Source organism: Sapajus apella, unplaced genomic scaffold (assembly GCF_009761245.1).
Source record: "Sapajus apella isolate SASKATOON/1434 unplaced genomic scaffold, GSC_monkey_1.0 scaffold108, whole genome shotgun sequence".
NCBI classification, from domain to species: domain Eukaryota; kingdom Metazoa; phylum Chordata; class Mammalia; order Primates; family Cebidae; genus Sapajus; species Sapajus apella.
The window spans coordinates 4,524,130-4,548,166 of record NW_022437048.1 but is presented as its reverse complement, the minus strand read 5'-3'; positions in this window follow the sequence as shown (position 1 = coordinate 4,548,166).

Sequence of the window (24,037 nt, the reverse complement as noted above, 5' to 3'; positions counted from 1 at the left end):
ATAACCATTACACATATAATAAAATTCTCTTGGAAAAGAATTCACAAAGCCTAGATGACTTCAGTGAATTTTATGAAACATTAAAAAAGAAAAGTCACCTAGTAATGGTAATGATACCTGTCTTAAAATATTAAAAACTGGCCAGAAGCAGTGGCTTACACTTGTAATCCCAGCACTTTGGGAAGTCTAGGTGGGAGATTCACTTAAACCCAGGAGTTTAAAACTAGCCTGAGCTACATAGTGAGACCCCACCTCTACTATATATGTATAACTGGTTTGAGATTTTTATAATTTTTCATATAACCAATATATTTTCTATTATGCGGTTGCTTTTTGTCTTTAGGTTTTGAATTATGATGCTGAAAAGTGGCAATGTTTTTAAATTTTCAAGCTTATCAATCTGTACAATAATGAATTTGAAGTTGAAGTTGAAACCTCTCATTTAACAAAATATGAAGATATAGTTGTATCTTCATTCTTCCTTACTGGAAACCTTGTGGACCCCTTGGTGGTGACTGAGCAACCCCAAGCTTCTGGAAGAATTGGCAAAACCCAACCTATCTGAAATAAGAAGAAATTGTTGTTGATTTTTAACCTGTAAATTCTCTTAGAATTTGCTTTCCCTGAAATGAGTTATTTGCTTTCTGATGCTTGTTACTTACTGTATCGATTATATTTAAGAAAATGAAGAATAATGTGAAAAGCTGAGCTGTAACTTGTAACTTTGGCTCTGCTGAAGTTGTAACTTGTAACTTTGGCTCTGCTGAGCTGTTCTTGTAAAAATAGAAACCCTGTGTAAGGAACAAACTGCTTAGCTTGACTGCCAGAGAGAGACACAGTATGTAATAAGTTTCTCATTGCAGAGAGCCTATAAACAGACATGTAATGGAGAGGCTTATTACCTAGATTCCTTTCCCAGGAAAGGCATACTGATTATGGCCCTGGAAAGGGAATGCCACCCTTATGGAGATCCTATAAACAGATGCATTAGGGGCATCTGTCATGAGGAAAAACCTCTGTAGTTGAGAAAAGAATATAAAAGTCTTTCTTCTCCCACTGCTCCTCCAGGCCTGCATGGAGGCCCCCTTCTCCTGCAGCTTTGTGGTCAGGCTGGTTGTCCTGTGTCAGATCCTGTTCCCCTTGCAGCTGTGAGCCCAATGTGTTCTTGCTGATAATCATAAGTTTATGTTTAACCTCTTTTCTTGCTAAGGTGTATGATTTCTATGCTGACACACAGAAAAGTTATCTTTACATTGTCTTGCTTTTATAATACCAAGTTGTGATTTTTGTGCACCACTATTTGCAAATGTATTCTTTTGTATGATCATTTCCACACTGTTGTGTAGCCTCACTCCCGCTCTCCTATTGAAAGAGTCTAATAAAAAACTGTGGTTTTCAGGGGAACTTTAGACATCCACGGAGCAGCATTATGTGGTTTCTCCCCTGGGCCCAGCTTTAAGAAAAACTGTTTCTTTGTCTGTTATTCCTTTTTCACCAACCACTTGATTACTTTGAGAGACCTTGAATCCACGTTGATATATTGGGAGCGGGTCTTTCCAATACTTCCTGAATATCCTAAATACTTTCTTTGACTCCATAAAAAGATATTGATTAATATCTTTTTCTTATCATCTGCTTCAGGGAAAAAGCCAAAAAAACTTAATTATTATTAATACTTTATCGATCATTGCTTTGTGTCAGGGATTGTTCCAAATGCTTTACTCATTTCATTGCCACAACTCTTCAATACAATAGAACATAAAATTATTCCCATTTTAATAATAATGACATTATGGCAAAGAAAACCTATACAATTTACATAAATTATCCAAAAATCACACATGAAAAATCCTTGTGAAAAGCTGGTCCCAGACCCATAGTAGATGCTCCATAAATGGTAATTTCTGCATCTGTCTAACCCCTACCTACTTTTATTTGGAGACATGGAGGGTCTCACTCTGTCATGCAGGCTACAATACAGAGGCACAATCATAGCTCACTGCAACCTCAAACTCCTGGGCTTATGTCATCTCACCTCCGCCTACTAAGTAGCTGAGACTGTAGATACATGCTACCATGCTTTGCTCAACCTTGACCTAGTTTTTATTTACAAAATAGGAAACTTTTGACTAATTGTTTTATAACCAACAGTTTGATATTGTTGATATTTCAATCTCCAACTTAAAATTTCAGATAAAACAATATCATCATGATAAGAGCATGATGACGGGAAAACAACATTATTAAGGAAACAGAGAAAAAATAATACAGATACACAAACATATATATACAAAATTACATTTTTAATAAAGATATATGCTTTTCTTTTGAAGCATGTTTCATTTTGACTGCAAAACAAAGCAAGAAGGTCTATTATGAATCAGTTTTATATGCTCTCAGGAAGGAAGGTAATGATCTAACCAATCTCTTTCATTGGGAGCTGTTTTCTGAATATTATAAGGCCCCTGGGATTCCAGATGGAAAAGAGTATAATTAACTCTTCACCATCAAATACCTATGTTAGGAGACCTTGAGAATAAAAGATTGCCTAGTAGCAAATGGTATCCTACTTCTTGACTACACTTGCACCTGAGGACACAAGAGGACAAGGTGTATTTTAACTTAGAATATCTCTATACAATGAAAACAAGCAAGTGCAATTATTTCCACTTAAAGTCTAAAGTTGGCAAACACTTATAAGATAAATGACTTGTTCAAGACTGACTAGGTTTTTGTATAAAAATTTAAACTCATTATCTCTTGTTTTACTTAAAAAGCTTTTATACTTTAAGTTCTGGGGTACATGTGCTGAACGTGCAGTTTTGTTTACACAGTTATACATGTGCCATGGTGGTTTGCTGAACCCATCAATTTGTCGTGTATATTAGATATTTCTCCTAATGTTATTCCTCCCCTTCTCCCCCACCAGGAATGCTTTTATGCTGTTGGTGGGAGTGTGTCTCTTTTTTTATATGGTACTAAGTGGAGGATTGAGAATGGCTTTTATCTTTTGTTTTAAGGCGGTATTGAAATGAAAAAGGAATGAACATTTAGATTCTGATAGTATACATGGTGATAATGTAATAATTTTAGTAATAATTAAGCTATATTGGGTAATTTTTACAGGGCAAACAGCATACTGCATATTTACACGTTAAATCATTTTTTAATAAAATTTTAACAATGACGATGACACAATAGCAATGATTCCATGAAGAATCTACTAGGATAAAGAATCCTAGGCCAGGAACAGTGGCTCATGTCTGTAACCTGAACACACTGGGAAGCCAAGGAGGAAAAATAGCTTGAGGCCAGGAATTCAAGACCAGCCTGGGCAACACAGCCTAGTTTCTATAAAACAACCCAGTCAATGCAAAAATAAATAAATAAAAGTAAAATAACCTGGAAACCATCATTCTCAGCAAACTGACACAAGAACAGAAAATCAAACATTGAATGTTCTCACTCAAAGGTGGGTGTTGAACAATGAGAACACATGGACACAGGGAGGGGAGCATCACATGCCGGGGCCTGTGCAGGGGGAATAGAGGCGGGACAGCGAGGGGGTGGGCAGTTGGGGAGGGATAATATGGAGAGAATTGCCAGATATATGTGATAGGGAGGAAGGCAGCAAACCACACTGCCATGTGTGTACCTATGCAACAATCTTACATGTTCTTCACATGTACCCCAAAACCTAAAATGCAATAAAAAATAATTTTAAAAAATGTACAAAAAATGAAGAATCCTCTACTCATTAACAAAGTTCATTTGCCCAAAGATACATATTTGGTAACTGAACATTTCTAATGATAATATGAATTTCAAAACTATTATTAGGTTGAAATGTTAGTATATGATAAGGAAATCATATCTAGCAATCAATATTCAGTAAACATTTATCTTCTATGTTTTTTCTTTTCTTTTCTTTTCTTTTTTTTTTTTTTTTGAGATAAAGTTTTGCTCTTGTTGCCCAGGCTAGAGGCGTGATCTCCCTTCACTGCAACCTCTGCCTCCCAGGTTCAAGGGATTCTCCTGCCTCAACTTCCCAAGTACTTGGGATTACAGGCATGTGCCACCATGCCCAGTTAATTTTGTATTTTTAGTAGAGACGGAGTTTTTTCATGTTGGCCAGGCTGATTTAGAACTCCTGACCTCAGATGATCCACCCGCCTTAGCCTCCCAAAGTGCTGTGGTTACAGGCATGAGCCACTGCGCCGGACCCATTTATTTTCTTTAATAATGTACCTTGGTCACTATTCCTTATTATTATTACACCTTTATCTCCCTTACATTCCCAATCATAGCCTTTATCACCACTTATCATAAATTAAGTTTGAGTCTTCCAGTTCTCCAAATAGATACATTGTCTATCTTTCTCTGTTTCTAACACTTTCAGAACAGTTCAAATTACCCTCCCTATTTAAGTCCAGTTGTACCAAAGTATTCAGTACTGAGCATGCAAGGACAATAAGACATGCACAGTTCCACGTTTATGGAATGTGTAATGTAATCCCACATAAATTAAATAATTGACTCTAATATTAGTCATATGCATTGAGCATGGCAATGGGATGCTTTGGAAACACATAAAAGATACATACCCAAATTAATGGAAAACTTCTTAGGGAAAGTGATATGGAAGCAGGAATATAAATTCCTACAAGTAGGTCGACTGTGAAAGAGTGGAGAGAACTGGTCGTACATTGCCTATGGTTAATATTCAGTAAATTATTAGTGGAAAAGTGGCAAGAAAAGCCAAGTGTTACTTAAGCTTATAATCTATTTTGATCTCCACTGTTCCTTTGCCTGTTGGCAAAGCTTCTCATCTTACCTCTTGGCATTGTGTAAATTGCATAGGAAACTACAGAATTTCAGATTGATACTTGCCTTCAATTGTTTATGAAGGAACCAAACAGTAAGTTCCTTAGCAACTTCAATCATGCATGGAAATTCTACCTGAGTTATCTGCATAAGTAAGATGTCTGTTATTAGGAAGTTACATTGTATTCCAAAAGCACACCTTTTCTGACAACTCTGTTGTAATACTGGAGATACTGCCTAGGCTTGAAAACAATTTTCATACCAAGATGTTGAGTGTACACCATGCAGCAACATGAAACTAGGTATTTTATGTATTATTACATTTAATCCTCATATCAACAATGTTCACTGGTATCATAGCCCTCATCTAAAACATAATACAATGTTTTCGCTGAGGAAACCCAAGTATTATGCCTAGGGTTCCACATAAATTGCCGAACCATAATTTGTACCTAGGCACATATAGCATCAAAGCAACTGCTGTATTTCCTCATACAACATCACAATTCCACAAGGAATTATGGATATACTCAACATGGCCTTTTGGGGCCACTTAATTGTCAAAAAGTAAAATAAACATCATCCTCTGCTCTACGTTAATTTTGTAGGACCATTCTTTTCACTTTTGCCTTTATTTGTGCAATACATATTCTTCTGAACATCTCCCATGTCGAGCAGTTCTCTATGACAGATACAATGGTTGGGGGGCAGTAAGCTAAATCAGAAATGGATCCCACATTCAAATAACTTAGGGTCTAGAAAGAATAAAGCCTATGTAATTAAGTTACCAAAAAACAAGGTGGGGATGAATAAAAGTGATTGTAGACAGTAAACACCGTAACACTGTTGTCAATAGCTCACAGTACAGAGACTAGAGTAATTCTTGACTCCTCTTTTTCCCTCCAGACAGGGTCCAGGTTGGCATGGTAACAGTTCATTGTAACCTGAAACTCCTGTTTGAAATGATCTTCCTACCTCATCCCCTCTGTCTCCTGAGCAGCAGGGACTGCTGGTGCATACCATCACACTCAGCTAACTTTTAGTATTTTGTATAGAGATGGAGATGGACCCCTTTCAAATCTATTTTTCTATGAATATGTGACTATTTTTGAATTCTAAATCATGGGTTAGCCAGAACGAAAGTCTGGTTGTGATCTACATTACGATGCTAAAAATCTAAACCCAACAGATGAAATATAGTCAAATAGATCATATGATTTTTCAAGAGATTATATCACAGTACATTTATATGGCAATTACATAAGAAAGTGTGCATATGTATATATGAGACACACTGATCAGTACATTTACTTTATTGAAAGCCTTAAATATAATTTTCTATGCATTATGGTCAATAACTATTGAAGCATCTACCATGTGCAATGCACACATAACTATTCCTTATTTTTGTAAGCTCTGATCTCAACAAATGTGCAATTCTTAAAAATAAAAATATTTATATGCTAAAACTAAATGGATTATCACAAAATAGAACAATACAATGATAAAATTTCAAAGAAGGAAAGCGTCTAACTGGGGACATACAAGAAACCTGAAAAATTGTGATAGCATTTGAGATCAGGTGTCAGAGATTGGTAAGAAGTTTCCAAGCACAGACAATATGATTATTCGTGTAAGTGTACAATGCCTGAACAAAGGTAAAGGAGAACAAAAGTGTGAAAAAAATGTCCGGTGTAGAAAGAGTAGACCATATTGACTAGAGCTTACTACTTGTTTAGAAGTGAAGCTCATTCATTCATTCATAACCTCAATAATATGAGTAAGTGCCAACTATGTGCCGATGATTGTTCCGGCAAAAGACAGAAAGATTTTGCCTACATAAAATTGGCTTTCTAGTGGGTGATCAAATATATGACTAAAAAATTGTGTCCATTGTGGACAGTTGTGAATGTTGTGCTTCGAAGGGCTACTTAAGATTTTTGAACAAACAATATGATTTAACTAGTAAGGAAATGTGAGAAAGGGTTAAGAAGGGATGAATGTAAATAAAGAAACATGAATTTCCTCATAAATTCTCAATGCCCTTGCAATGTTAAAACAATGTAAACAGTAAAATCCATATTTGTCTCTATATTTATATAGTATTTGATATTTTTGACCATGTATTTTCCTTGGAACTCTCGTCTCCTGATTTTCATGTTAGTACATTCTCAATTTCCCAAAGGAGTATTTCTAATTATTTAGGCCAGAAATGTTATTTTTCCTTGGAGCTCCAACTTGGCTCTTCTAGCTTACTCTACGTACCTCCCCATGGTTTTAACAACCATCTAGAAGCTGGTGTCTCAAGAATGTAGATGTATCTTTAGTTTTATTTTACAGTCTGAGTTCTAGACCTATGGAGTCAGATACTCTTGCCCATTTTCCCTAGAAATTCCCTGGGCATTTCAAATTCAGTAACACAAATGTAATCCATTAGCCTTACTTGCCACTGAACCAGATCTTGTCCCAGTTTTCTGTGTACTTAATATTTTAGTGACACCATATTTCCCAAGTCATGAATACAGAAATATTTTTAGAATCTTCCACATTCAATTGAATCACAAATTTAATTGTTTTTATCTTCTAAGTATGCTTCGGAATAGCAGTGTTTCTTCGTGAACTGGCTTAGTGATTAAGACTATAAGGTCTCTAGATTCCGAGTTCATATGTTAGGTCTGCCAACCAATGTTATTCTAGACAAATTATGAATCTAGTTTTCAATTTCCTAATCTTAAAATGGAAGTAATGATTTACTTTATAGAGCTCTTGTAGTAGGGAAATAAGGTAATGTGTTCAGTGTGTATGCTGATAAAATACAACAAATGTTAGCCATTATTAATGCTACCATTATTATTATTGCCAAAATTAACCTGCCTTAATTTATTTCCTTACTATTATCTATCGTGTGCTATGACAAAGGTCTTAAAATTAGTGCTCCTATTCTCAAACTTAGTTCTTCCCCTTCCCCATTGATTGAGGTCAATGAGATCTTCCTAAAACTTGATCACAACACCATAATCTAAATGATAATGTTTAAAGATGTTTACCATAAACTTTACATTTAAAATTCTGACTTTCCTTCTGTTTTCATCTAGCACACTTAGATAGGTGTAGAACTCCTGGCCTCAAGCCATCCTGCGTTGACCTCCCAAAGTGCTGAGATTACAGGTGTGAGCCACCATTGGCTCCTTTATTTACTGTTCCTGAAGACTAGGGAAGTTTTAACATAGAGCCTCAATATCTTTAACTGTGAAATGGTAACAATAGTACCTACCTTAAAAGTCACTGCTGGAATAAATGAATGAGTTACCCTTATTTGCTTTGTTGTCTACCAACAACATCATAGTAATTACAAAAGATCGAATTGATATTAATTTAATAAAAAGTAATATGTAAATGTTAGTTATTTTCCATTGCTATGGCTAAATTAATATTGATTCAGAGCATAGAAGGACCATTCTGGCATTTCCAAATTATTCAAGCTGAATAGTTCACTAGTGAACAACTATACATTATTAACAACAGCCTATTACAACTATACAGTTCTGATATGTCAGTTATGATTTCTCAGGATTTAATTATCAAACTTCAATGAAATGGTGATGAGCTTTTCACATTTCTTTCCCATTTATCCCCCAACATTTAAATTATGTTTGTTTGATATGACAGAAAATATGAAATGAAAACCAAGAGATTAGAATTAAAGCATACTTTACTGTCATAGCTGTAATATATCCATGGTAACATTGTTTAATGCACTTAAAAGTAGTCGGTGACAGCTGGGTAGCCTGAGGTTCCCATGCTAGGAAGGAGAGCAACCTGCTGAGGCCTTGAGATCAAAGACACATGAATGAAAGTATCTGTCAGAATGGAACGATCTAGATGTGATGGTCACAGATCTTCACAAATAAACTGTCTCCAGCATTAAATGACAGAAGAAAAGTGAAGGATATCTAAATGATAGGTAATTTGGCTGCATAAGGGAGGAATAGTCCTGCCTTCATATCTAGCCCCATTGTATGTATGTCTTAATATTGCTCCATGTTGTTTTATGCCAATCAAATCTGATAATCTTAATGTGAACTAAGATTGTTTGTAAGGTATAGTATATGGAAAATAATACAGCCTTATTCTTAGATATCAACAAACTATCAAACAAACAGGAATCATCAGATATGAAATTGGGTTACTTATTAACAGTGATAAACTGCTGAAGGTTGTGTGAAAAACATAGGATAGTATTTGCATTACTTTTAAGTTTTTATAAATTATGGAAACTTTGAGTTTTTACAAAACAGTGTTTTAACTGATGATATCCTGTTGGAATTTTCCAGCATAAAGGGGTGTTCTGTTTAACTTTTTCTTTGTTTCTTATTTCTGCTGTTGTGATTTATTAAAGCATATAATATAGTAATCAAAGAAAATTCATTTTACCTAAATTCGTATAATGTTAGAAATAAAACAAGCTGAAGTGCTCATTTTATACATTTCTCATATTATTTTTGACAAGTAAAATATGGCTCAGTAATATGAGATACATAGCTCAGGGTCACACTGCTGGTTTTTGGAAGAGCTAGACCCAAATGCAACTTTTCGGGCTCTCAATGTTATGCCTAGAGGAACCTCAGAAATCAACAGCATTCCTACTAAAATATTTTAGTTTTTACATATTTAAAAAGGAGTTAATAAAACCTGTCCTGTCTATGTCAAGGATCTGTTGAATATCAAAATATCATTTTTAGGAGAATAAAATTGACTATTTTCACTTTAGCATTCACTTTTTATAGTTAATGAACATAATATCTTTATGCACGATGGCTTATTTTAACTCACTAATGGATATGCATGTCAGTAGTTTTATTCAGGTTAACATAGACTAATACTGACTGTTATCAACATATGCAGTATTATACTGTTCCCAAGGTCTTATAATTATCCTCCAGAGGACATTATATTTCATGGGACATGTTCAGAGACATAAACAAATAAGAGGCCCAAGGGAAACAATAATCTTCTTTCAATATTTTCTGAGCTTTCAACAACTCAATTTCTTTCACATATTTGTTACATACCACTCAAGGGCACTATCATTTTAATGAATTTTTGGCTTTGATTCTTCATCTGAGAATATTCATTTGAAGCTCTCAGGAATTTAAGGTAAGTTTAATTTGACTACATTTTTTCCATACATGATTTTGTTGTGGGTCTTTTAGGGGTAATCATGCTAATCTAGAATATTGAACACATATACAAAAATTAGATCAGATTCAGGAAATATTAAAAGATGTAGATTTGATTTTTCCCTTTCCAGGGGTGCTCCATAATCACCATATGTTGACAAAAATATATATTTTAGAAGTTACAAATAACTGTATATAAATTAATTAAAATAATGGTTTTATAACTGTATATATAAAATCACAAATAACTTTATTCGTAACAAATAAAGTTATAAATAACTGTAGATAAATCAATTAAAATCAATGGTTTTCACACACAAAACAAGATTCAAAATGTACAATTTCTCCCATCAGAATGATTCCAAATTAAATTTTATATTTTATATAATCAGATAAAATATGTGACTACTAAAGGAAGACAAATATTATTAAAGCAAACGATTAGTGTGATTCAGCTTTTCTAAGTTATTTAGTACGCTCTGTAGTATACCCCTTGCATATGAGTATACACTCTCATATATTTATAATGCATTTCACTGTATGTGATCTTGAGCAAAATATGATACTGTTTTTCTATCTTTTCAATCTAGAATATTCTTCTCTATCTTCATTTAACCAAACTTCATGGTCAAAAGCCTATATTATACCTCTCCCAACCACTACACCATAGTGTGGCACTTCTCTTATGTAATGCCATATATTTTCTCTTTATCTTTTCAATGTTTATAAGACAGTGTAGAATAGTGATTAAGATTGCAGGTCTTAGCGTCAAACTATCTTGTTTCAAATCCAATTCACTCTGCCACTTGTTGACAGAATAGCCTTAAAATGGAAAAATAAAACTAAACCTAGTATAATTTTAAATGAGAATTAAAAACATAATATATGCACCTTTGTGTGTGTGTTGAATAATCATTTCAAATATCATAAATTTCTTTTTGAGTGGGACTATGTCTATTTATTTTTTTTTTTTAATTTGGTCTTGAGGTTTCTCTCAGGAGAATGGCTGTAAATTTTAGCATGCCCTGATGGGACTCCAGATCATTTGGATGTGGATGTTTACAATGTGATTTTCACAGGATAGTTTTTTATTATGGTGGACAATCTAATGCTTAAGGATATGACCTGAGACCAGGTGTCTCGCTCATAGGAAATTTGTTTATACCGGCAGACAACCTCGTGCCTCTTATCTGATCAATGCCTAATTTTTTCCTACCAAGGTAACTATTATCTGTGAGAGCTCTAACTAGGAAAGAAGTTAGACTTGGGTGTTTCAGTAAGATAGACACGGAGGAGGCAACTCAACAAAACACATAACTGAAATAGTGTATCACTTACAAACCCAGAGAGAAGAAGGCAGTATGCCGCACAGGGCCTAAGGGAAGGAGGGAGCTGTCCAGGACACTTGTGCTCAATCTGCAGGTGGGGAGCAAGAGAGAGAGAGGGAGGGAGGTGTGGGCCAAATCCTTTACTGGGATTCAGGGATTTACCCAAGCAGGTTTCCCACAGGAAGTTTTAATTGGTGGATTCATGGCAAGCAAGAGCAAGTTCCTTGTGCACATTGTGACTAAGAGATGGTCCCTGCAGCTTATCTGTGCAGTCCATGCAGGATGTGGACATTAGTGGGGTGAGTAAGTAGTTTGTCTCTTGCTGCCCCATAGGGAGGTGGTCACCAGGAAGTGGTTGTACAAGCAGTTATCTGATCAACCACACTGAGGGACTGAAAGGGGACAGAGAACTGGAAACTGTCAAAGGTGCCTACTGCTTCTGGTATGAGAAAGTACGGCTTATATTCAAAATGGATGCAGAGGCAACATAAAATTATAAGAATTCACTGCACTTACTAATACTTCCCAGTATATCCTAAAATGGTAGCCTGATGATCAAAATTATTATACAATGGTAAACATAAATAACTTAATTCCTGATTGTTCCATCTAGTGTATTAGAGAAGTTTAACTTCATTTCAATATACATTTATTTATCTTAAGTATAGGTCTTGGATTAGAAAGTCAAATATATGTCCCAATTCTAGGACAAGAAATCTAAACTCTAATTGGAAAAGCAGATTAAATAAGTAATAACAACATAGTGAAATACATAAAAGAATAGCATCATATTCAAGATATGCAAATGGAGAAAAGAGAATAACTAATTTTGCCTGTGGACCATTGGAAATACTATTCAGAGGATGTGACTTGTAAAGGATTTTTAAAGAATGAATAGTTTTCTAGATAGACAAAAGAAGTAAGGGTATTAGCTTGAACACAAGACATGCGAGTGCAACAGCTCAATGTCACAGAGGTGGCTATGCTTTTTTTTAAAAAAAATGTTACCTTCTTGCTGGAGGCTAATGTCTAGGTGTGCTAGAGACAAATAGAGAGAAAGTCAGAGAAGTTTAAATGTAAAATCCATGGTAAAGATCTGTAAATTTTATCATTTAGATTATGGTGTTGTGATCAGGTTTTAAGAAGGTCTCATTGACCCCAATCAATGGGAAAGGGGAGGAACTAAGCTTGAGAATAGGAGGACTAATTTTAAGACCTTTGCCATAGTACACGATAGATGATAGTAAGGAAATCAGTTAAGGCAGATTAATTTTGGCAATAACAATAATGGTAATGTTAATAATGGCTGTCATTTATCATGTTTTACCAACATACACACTGAACCCATTGTCTTATTTTTCTATCAGAAGAGCTCTATAAAGTGAATAATTACTTCCGTTTTAAGATTAGGAAATTGAAACCTAGGTTCATAATTTGTCTAGAATCACATTGGTTGGCAGACCTAACATGCAAACTCGGAATCTACAGACCTTATAGTCTTAACCACTAAGCCAGTTCACTAAGAAACATTGCTATTCCGAAGCATACTTAGAAGATAAAAACAATTAAATTTGTGATTCAATTGAATGTGGAAGATTCTAAAAATATTTCTATATTTATGACTTGGTAAATATGGTGTCACTAAAATATTAAGTACACAGAAAACTGGGACAAGATCTGGTTCAGTGGCAAGTAAGGCTAATGGATTACATTTGTGTTACTGAATTTGAAATGCCCAGGGAATTTCTAGGGAAAATGGGCAAGAGTATCTGGCTCCATAGGTCTAGAACTCAGACTGTAAAATAAAACTAAAGATACATCTACATTCTTGAGACACCAGCTTCTAGATGGTTGTTAAAACCATGGGGAAGTGTGTAGAGTAAGCTAGAAGGGCCAAGTTGGAGCTCCAAGGAAAAATAACATTTCTGGCCTAAATAATTAGAAATACTCCTTTGGGAAATTGAGAATGTACTAACATGAAAATCAGGAGACGAGAGTTCCAAGGAAAATACATGGTCAAAAATATCAAATACTATATAAATATAGAGACAAATATGGATTTTACTGTTTACATTGTTTTAACATTGCAAGGGCATTGAGAATTTATGAGGAAATTCATGTTTCTTTATTTACATTCATCCCTTCTTAACCCTTTCTCACATTTCCTTACTAGTTAAATCATATTGTTTGTCTGTTCAAAAATCTTAAGTAGCCCTTCGAAGCACAACATTCACAACTGTCCACAATGGACACAATTTTTTAGTCATATATTTGATCACCCACTAGAAAGCAAACTTTATGTAGGCAAAATCTTTCTGTCTTACGCTGGAACAATAGTTGACACATAGTTGGCACTTACAGATATTATTGAGGTTAACAATGAATGAATGAGCTCCACTTCTAAACAAGTAGTAAGCTCTAGTCAATATGATCTACTCATTCTACACCCGATATTTTTTTCACACTTTTGTTCCCCTTTACCTTTGTTCATGTATTGCACACTTACACGAATAATCAGTGTCTATGCTTAGTAACATTTTAGCAATCGCTGACACCTGATCTCAAATGCTATCACAATTTTTCAGGTTTCTTGTATGTCCTCAGTTAGACGCTTTCCTTCTTTGAAATTTTATCATTGTATTGTTCTATTTTTGAGGCATAAATCCATTTATCTTTGGCATACAAACATTTTTATTTGTAAGAATTGCACATTTGTTGAGATCGGAGCTTACAAAACTAAGCAATAGCTGTGTTTGCATGGCATACGGTAGGTGCTTCAATAGCTATTGACCATAATACATAGAAAATTATATTTAAGGTTTTCAATAAAGTAAATGTACAAATCAGTGTGTCTTGTATATACATATGTACACCTTCTTATGTAATTGCCACATAAATGTACTGTGATATGATCTCTTGAAAAATCATGTGACCTATTTGACTATATTTCATCTGCTATGTTTAGATTTTTAGCATCGTAATGTAGATCACAACCAGACTTTCATTCTGGCTAATCCATGATTTAGAATTCAAAAATAGTCACAAATTCATAGAAAAATAGATTTGGAAGTGGTCTCAGATGGAATATATTTCAGTCTGTCACTTTAGACATGAAGAAATTGAGAAGCTAGAGGTCAACTGAAATAGTATTCAGATGTGAGGACAGTTTTTACCATACAGGCAAATGACTTCTTTTTTAACAGATGGATGTTGTTGCCCAAGAATTTTGCCTGGGCTGGATTCGAATTCCTGGGCCTAAGTGATCCCTCTTCTTAGCCTTCTGAGTAGCAGGGAATACAGGCATACACCAGTACATCTTGCCAAAAATGGCATTTTTTTCTACCAAGCCTTTGAAAATATATCACCCAATGCAGATGTAAAGTGTGTCACAGATATGTCTGTTTGAGATATGTGAGACATTTAGAAGAGTAGATTGCACATCAGAAAATTGCATATGCTGATTTATCCATGTAATTTGTACTGTGTTACCTAGATTAATGAAACTTTCATTTACACATACAACCAATCAACAAACTGGGGACTTATTTCTCCTCCCTTTTTCCCCATTCTGCATTGCATTGATCACCAGGTCCACCAGTTGTATTTTAAAAATATTTCTTTGAGCCAAGTATGCTGGCTAATACCTTTAATCCAGCACTTTGGGAGGCCAAGGCGGATCACTTACGGTCAGGAATTCAAGACCAGGTTGGCCAACATGGTGAAGTCTCACCTCTATAAAGACACAGAGATTAGCCAGATGTGGTGGCAGATGCCTGTAATCCCAGCTACTATGGGGGGCTGATGCAGGAGAATTGAAATTGATTGAACCTAGGAGGCAGAGGTTTCAGTGAGATCAGATTGTGCCACTGCAATCCAGCCTGGGTGAAAGAGCAAGACCCTGTCTCAAATAAATAAATAAATAAATTTAATTAAATTAAAATATCTCTCTAAAACACACCTGCCTTTTTGTTCTATTACCACTACCCTTCTTGAAGACCTTATCATTTATTACATGTAATACTGTAGCAATTACCTATTTTGCTTGTGCTTCTAATCATTACCCTCACATCTATCCTCCATGCAGCCTCTAGTGGCCTAGCTTACTGCTTAAAAACCTTTACTCATCCTTCAAATGCCAGCAGAATAAAATGAAAGTTTCTTAACCCCTTTCCTAAGTTGGACAATTTATCTTTGAACCAATTGTTACCTCTGTTTATGCTGATTCACTGCTCCATCTTCTCATCAACTGTCCAGTTTCTCTTTCGGAATTAGACAGATTTGGGTGTGAATACTAGATTTGTGGCCTACTTTGGGCTAGCACTTATTAAAATGGGATGATATAACAGTGCTTCTGTAACGTTGATTTGAGAGACTATGTAACAAGCATTGTGGCTGTTATGTAGACTGTATGTCAAATAATACATAAATAAAAATGTTAAAAACATTTTTATTAGAACATTTTTATTTATGTATTATTTCTGTAGTAATAATGTTAAAAACATTTTTATTCTAACATTTTTATTTATGTATTTTTTCGTAATTAAAATTCATATTATGCAATAACAAAAGTTACACTTTGGGGGTAAATTTCCATGCTTGAAAAAGCTGAGCAATAAAGAATAGACAGAATTAAAGTGTAAATTAAGATATATGGATCTTTATAATTTAGAGGTTTGAGAATACTAGATTTGAATAGGGATCTTAATGATCTGTCAAAAATGCTTAGGTCCAAATAAACTAAATAATGCCATTGTGATTTTTTTGGGGGGAAGTCATTTGGCATTTGCTTGCTTAATTATAATTGACATTAATTGCTTTATTATATAGTGAATGATAGGGTGAGAATCTAATGTTAGAGGCACTAAATCAAATATCAGGGAAAATAAAACACACAAATAATAAGTAAACATTTGAACTAGTTAAATATTTAATCCTGAGACAGTTATAGGTTTTCATCGTTTGACCCATTCCAGTTTGAGTTCTCATAGCATATCAGATGTACTTTCACTACGGAATTTATTGAAAACTACAGTATTTGTATACAAATTTGTCATTCCTACAAAATTGTAAATTTCCAGAAGGAGGAAATAGAACATATTAAGATCATCTTTGATGCTCAGAAGGCACAAAATGCCTCATCATATTAGATGCTTTATAAATACTGAAAAATAAATGAACAAATATATAGATCATCTTGATTTACGTGCATATTTTATAGTTACTAACTTAACTATAAACTTTTGTAGAAAATTCACTAGCAACAACATGAAACCATTCCTTTTGAGTTTTTGCATGTCTATAAAAAAATGGAAATGCAACTTTCTGATGTGTAATCTGCTCTTCCAAATGGTAGGTATGACTTCATGTCACACATATCTCAAAATGTTTATGCGACACATTTTATATCTGCATTGAGTGAAATGTTTGCAAAGACTTAGTAGAAAAAATGCCATTCTTGGCCAGGTGTAATGGCGCATGCCTGTAGTCCCTGCTACTCAGAACGCTGAGAAGAGGGATCACTTAGGCCCAGGAATTTGAGTCCAGGCCAGGCAACACTGAGAGATCCTTCATCTCTTAAAAAAGAAATTCATTTGCCTGTAGGGTAAAAAGCATTCTCACCTCTGCAAACTATTTCAGTTTACCTCTTGATTCTCAGTTTCTTTGTTTATAAAATGAGAAATTGAAATACATTCTGTCTGAGAGCCCTTCCAAATCTATTTTTCTATGAATTTGTGATTATTTTTGAATTCTAAATCATGGATTAGCCAGAATCAAAGTCTGGTTATGACCTACATATGGTGCTAAAAAATCTAAACCCAGCAGATGAAATATAGTCAACTATATCAGATGATTTCAAGAGATCATATTGCAGTACGTTTATATTGTAATTACATATTAAAGTGTGCATATATATATATACAAACACAAGACACACTGATTAGTATATTTACTTTATTGAAAGCCTTAAATATAATTTCTACGTATTATGGTCAATAGTTACAGAAGCACCTACCACGTGCAATGTACACACAGGGCCTCAGAAAGTCTTATAACTGAGCTTGTTACAAGGTTTCTGGGTTTTTTTTTAATGTATTTTCAAATTTATTTATTTTAATAGAGATGGAACCTCACAATGTTTCCCAGGCTGGTCATCAAACTCTTGGCCTCTAGTGATTCCTTGGCCTTGGTTTTCCTAAAATGCTGGGATTATAGGCATGAGCCACAATTCCCAGCCTAGCCTCTATTTGCTAGAACTTTGGAGAAGGAGAGGAAAAAAAAACTTAGCCCACGCTAAACTGGGGGCAAAGGACATGTTTTGAGGTAATATTTAGGCTACATTTCAAGTTCTTTCACTTTTTATACATATGAGTTAAAACGCATAGAAAAATGTTTTCATTTGGAGCACTGCTAAAAATGTTGGATGGCATCAGGTAATCATAAATTATTGCTAAAAAGTTTGTCAGAGCAAGGTGACAGAGCAGAACTATCACTATCTTGGACAAGCACTGTCGTTTGAAAGTTCTTTTTGATCAAAAACTGCGTAAACCCAAAAGACATCAGCCTAATGGTGAAGGTCAGCATGACCATAAACCACAAATGACATCTCCAACCAGAAATCTTCCAAACCCATCCTTAACCAGAGATCTGCCAGTTCTGAGATAACCTCTCCTCTGGCCAGAGAAATGTCAACCCCAAGATAACCTCTCCTCTGACCAGAGACATTCCAACCCTGCCATAAACTTTTCCCCTACACAGAAAAATTCCAAGCTCTATTATCAGTAAATATTGCTGGGGTCCATCCGGCAGACTCCAGCTGCACGATAGATGAATAATGTACTCAGACACTGATATTCAGTGAAAGAGCAGACCAAGGGGCCAGGCCACTGGCCAAAAGTGGTGTAGCACTTGCAGTGGCCCTGACTAGCTGGCCTCGTCAGCATTTATTCAACACACAATAAATGACAAAGGCTTTGAGTCAACACCACTAGAGGATAATTAACCTGGTCGCCCTCCGCTGAAAGAGCCATCCTGCCTGGGAATGATCAAAGGTTAGTTTTAGGACCACCATGAGTAAACAAGTGATTTAGATAAACTCTCCCACATTCCCTTGTTATTTGCTTTTCTGCTCTTAACTCAAGGTAAAGGGCAATCCTCCTTTTTACTGAGGCTATGCAAACCTCCCGGCCTTCCAAGAAGGTTTGTGACAATTTCCTATAACTTTATCTTCATAATTACTCTTAAAACTCTTCCCACCACCCTGACTGAACCCCTACAAAATACTCTTAGTCTGTGAGAAAGAGGACTCCTGACAGAAATTGGCCAGAAACGCTTCTAGATTTATTCCTTCAAAATAAACCTGTCTTTGACTGTTGAGCCACCTTTCATGTTTCTTTCCTCTTTCTTTAACCCTTAGCAAGGTATTCATTATCTCTCCAAGATTTCACTTACCTCAGACTTGTTTTTTAACTTTGTCCTTTTGTCATTAATTTGTTTGCTAGACCCTGCCCCAACCCAATGAACATTTTCTCTCACACTTGTGGTCTGTTATGGATAATTCAGATAGAATAATTCACTGGTCCATCTATAATTTAAAGGAGGGAAGTATTGATTAGGCCGCCCTTGATTTTATAGTTAAGAAGATCCATTCAGTTACAGAACTTAAGTTCCCACTGCGATGAATTGACGGTATTCCCAGACCAAACTGAGGTTTGGACTGCTTATTCTTATGGTCCAATAAGGAGATACATATAAACTTGGAGAGAAATAGTTTTTATTCAGGTAACCAGTTATAGGGAGAAGGCCTGGAAATTATTGCCAGACCAACTCAAAACCTCAGTTTTTCCAGAGCTTATACACTTTCTAAGCTGTATGTCTACATGTAAGTGTGCATTGATCTAAAGAGATAAGTGACTAACTTCTTTTAATCTATGTCCAAGATCTGAATCCTGAAGACTTTCCTCTGCAGGCTCAGTAAATTTATTTAATCTAAATGGGTCCTGGTGCTGGGGGCGATTACCCTTACCTTGTTAAGTAAGGGTAATCATCAAGGTTTGGGGAGTTCCTTCAGACCCCCAGTAAACTTGTTTGTGGAGGCCTAGGAGTTTCTTCAGAACCCCAGTAAAGCTTTTTTAATCTTAAATGAGTCCTGTTAAGAATTCTTTTGCTATCTTCTCATGCTTCAAGGTCAAGGAAAGACCTAGGCAAAACTCTTGGTGGGCTTTTGTTACATTCCAACCTTTGTATAAGGACACTGGCTCTATCAGCTTTTAACATCTAAATTAACCATTTAGTGCTGAAGCAGTTGTTATGGAGGCCTGTGTTAGAAAGACCTGCCTGCCACAATGGCACTGCAATTAAGACAGTTTTCTCTGTTTTGGTACCAGTACCATGCTGTTTTGATTACTGTAGCCTTGCAGTAGAGTTTGAAGTCAGGTAGTGTGATGCCTCCAGCTTTGTTCTTTTTGTTTAGAATTGACTTGGCTATGTGGGCTCTCTTTTAGTTCCATATGAAGTTTAAGGTGGGTTTTTCCAGTTCTGTGAAGAAGGTCATTGGTAGCTTGATGGGAATAGCATTGAATGTACAAATTATTTTGGGCAGTATGGCCATTTTCACAATATTGATTCTTCCTAATCATGAGCATGGAATGTTTCTCCATCTGTTTGTGTCCTCTCTTATTTCACTGAGCAGTGGGTTGTAGTTATTCTTGAAGAAGTCCTTTATATTCTTTGTTAGTTGTATTCCTATGTATTTTACTCTCTTTGTAGCAATTGTGAATGGCAGTTCATTCTTGATTTGGCTCTCTTTAAGTCTGTTATTGGTGTATAGGAATGTTTGTGATTTTTGCACATTGGTTTTGTATCCTGAGACTTTGCTGAAGCTGCTTATCAGTTTCAGGAGATTTTGGGCTTAGACAATGGGGTCTTCTAAATATACAATCATGTCATCTGCAAATAGAGACAATTTGACTTCCTCCTTTCCTAATTGAATACCCTTTATTTCTTTTTTTTTGCCTGATTGCTCTTGCTAGAACTTCCGATACCATATTGAATAGGAGTGGTGAGAGAGGGCATCCTTGTCTAGTGCCAGATTTCAGAGGGAGTGTTTCCAGTTTTTGCCCAATCAGTATAGACCAATGGAACAGAACAGAGGCCTTGGAGGCAATGCTGCACATCTACAACCATCTGATCTTTGACAAACCTCAAAAAAACAAGCAATGTGGAAAGATTCCCTATTTAATAAATGGTGTTGGGAAAACTGGCTAGCCATGAGAAAAAAGCAGAATCTGGACCCCTTCCTGACACCTTACACTAATATTTAATCCAGATGGATTAAACACGTAAACATTACACCTGACAACATAAAAACTCTAGAAGAAAATCTAGGCAAAACCTTGCCCATAGGCATAGGCAAGGACTTCATGACTAAAACACTAAAAGCAATGGCAATAAAAGCCAAAATACACAAATGGGACCTAATTAAACTTCAGAGCTTCTGCACAGCAAAAGAAACAATCATTAGAGTGAATCAGCAACCAAAAGAATGGGAAAAAATTTTTGCAATCTACCCATCTGACAAAGGGCTAATATCCAGAATCTACAAAGAACTGAAACAGATTTACAAGGAAAAAATGAACAAGCCCATTCAAAAGTGGGCAAAGGATATGAACAGACATTTTTCAAAAGACATATGTGAGGCCAACAAACATATGAAAAAATGCTCATTATCACTGGTCATTAGAGAAATGCAAATCAAAACTACATTGAGATACCATCTCATGCCAGTTAGAAAGACAATCATTAAAAAACCTGGAGACAACAGATGCTGGAGAGGATGTGGAGAAATAGGAACACTTTTACACTGTTGATGGGAGTGTAAACTAATTCAACCATTGTGTAAGACAGTGTGGCAATTCCTCAAGGACCTAGAAATAGAAATCCCATTTGTACCAGCAATCCCATTACTGGGTATATATCCAAAGGATTATAAATCATTCTACTATAAGGACATATGCACACCAATGTTCATTGCAGCACCGTTTACAATAGCAAAAACTTGGAACCAACCCAAATGCCCATCGGCGATAGACTGGACAGGGAAAATGTGGCACATATATACCATAGAATACTACGCAGCCATAAAAAATGATGAATTCGTATCCTTTGCAGGGACATGGATGAACCTGGAAACCATCACTGTCAGAAAACTGACACAAGAACAGAAAATCAAAAACTGCATGTTCTCAGTCATAGGCGGGTGTTGAACAATCAGAACACATGGACACAAGGAGGGAAGCATCACACACTGACTTCTGTCGGGGGGAACTAGGGGAGGGGCAGTGGGGTGTGGGCAGTTGGGGAGGGATAAGATGGGGAGAAATGCCAGATATAAGTGATGGGGAGGAAGGCAGCAAACCACATTGCCATGTATGTACCTGCGCAACAATCCTGCATGTTCTTCACATGCACCCCAAGACCTAAAACGCAATAAAAAAAAAAACAAAAAAAACCCATATATATATATATTATATATATATATATAATATATATATATATATAAAGACACTTTTCTCCTGACTCTAAAATTCAGTAAATTTATTGTGTATCCCAGAAAATTTTGCCTGAGGAAATGCTACAAAAGCATTTTCACCAATAAAAATGCTAGCTTTATGTAATAAATGAATAGCACAAAAATATAGTATTAAAATTTAATACTGCTGGATCTAGAGTAATAATACCATTAAAATATTAAACTATTGTTTGATTTGCTTGGTACTACACTTTGGTCAAAGTCTAGTTTTGTCAAAATGGACAATGAGCAGAGTGTCTTCAGAAGGGAGTTAGTGAACGTTTCGGGGATTCCTCTTTTCTGGAGCATTGCTGAAGAGTGGTTTCAAGTAGAATAATTTGAGGCCTGATCAGATGATATTCTGATCTTTACCTGTCCCAAATCTGGTAAAACATGTTCATTTTATTTTTACTCAATGATTTGGTAGTGATCCATATGTGTAAACCCACTGACCTGCAGATTATTAAGTCTAACCTGAAATTATCAAACGTTTTTTGAGAAAACCCTCTGGTGGTTGCTGGGAGAGTTATGTCTTAAATTATACTAATTTACTTTCTATTCTGAAAGGCTAGAAACTAAATAGAGAATACATCTGAGAAAAAAATTAATAGTTTTCTTTTCTTTTTAAATTCAAATACAAATTATTAAAACTATATATTGATGTGATTTAGATACATTAGAATATATATATTCATATATATATACACACACACACATGTATAAGACATATTAGAATATATATCTTCTATACATTTTGACATTTAAATACAGTATTTTGTTTATACATTTAAACAACTGCTGACTTCAGTATACAATTTTATGAAAACTTAAGATGATTCACTAAGAGTCAACAATTTTTATTTCTCCATATCCACCATGACAAAATCTTCTGATTTACCCAGTGATAGTCGTACAGAGAAATATAACAGATGAGGCTCTCTCTAGCCTTTTGTTCTGTTAAATTACTTGAACTTATAATTAATGAACTATTTCATAATTACCAAACTCTCTAAAGTCAACTTCTCTTAATATTTCTATTTCATTTCTTAAAGAAATACATTTTTATTAAATATATTGAGTACTAATTATTTTATATTAGGTATATCAAAATTATTTAAAGTAATGTGTAACAAGTCTCAGGAAGAAAGCCCTGAATTTGAGGGATGTTAATCTGCCAAAATTAAAAACCTGTACGAGAACAAAGAGCTTCTGCTAGGAAATAAACAAATGTACAATACAGACTTCTATACATGTAAAAAACAAGCTTGATTTGATAAAGCATCTTTATTTTCTTACTACTTTACATTGCTTTCTGAGTAGTTAAAACCCAAATTGTTTAAGACCAAAACCACATTTCATTTCATTGTTGAAAGGAGTGTTTAGAGAGGGAAGGCAGTCACTGAGAATGTTTATGCCCTTTTATTTTTGCTATTTTGGGATATATTCAAAAGAAGAAAACCATTAAGATAACTTTTAAAGATACCATTATACAAATAGCTCATCTACAAAGATGCTCATTGAAGCTGAACTTTTTCTAATATAGTACGGGCTAAATGGCTACATATGGGTTATTTTTAATTTTAATTTTCTTTTTCTCTGTGAATTCTCCAGAGAAGTATACATAGAGTCTGACATTCTTTTTGATAAGTTGTCATTGTTGTTCCCTTTACACACTATTGTCAACATGTCTTAAAGTTTTAAAATTAGTAATATAAAAGTGCCTTATTAATTTTATTAAAACAGATACAAGTTAACGTCTCCTTAGACGGGCTAAACCATGCGCTCTTTTTTTCTCCCAAAGTCTACAAATTTTTCCATTACAAAACATACAAAATTGCTAAATTGTTAGTTATTTCAATCAGACTTCAAGGGCCATAATTTAAACCACTCCCTAATAAGAGACAAAATGTGTTACATTGTACTTTGAACTTTAGGTCTCTCTCTCTTTCTCTCTCTCTCTTTCTCTCTGTCTTTTAATTCATGAATTATTGTTTAAGCCTAAACCAGATCAAGCAGCAAAATGTTCAAGTTTGGTACTGATTTGGCTCTTCTGTTTTTTTAGTGCGAAATCTGTCTGTGATAGGATTGAGGAGATTGCCTAGTACAGGTACTCATGATTTAGGGAGAAGAAGAAGAAA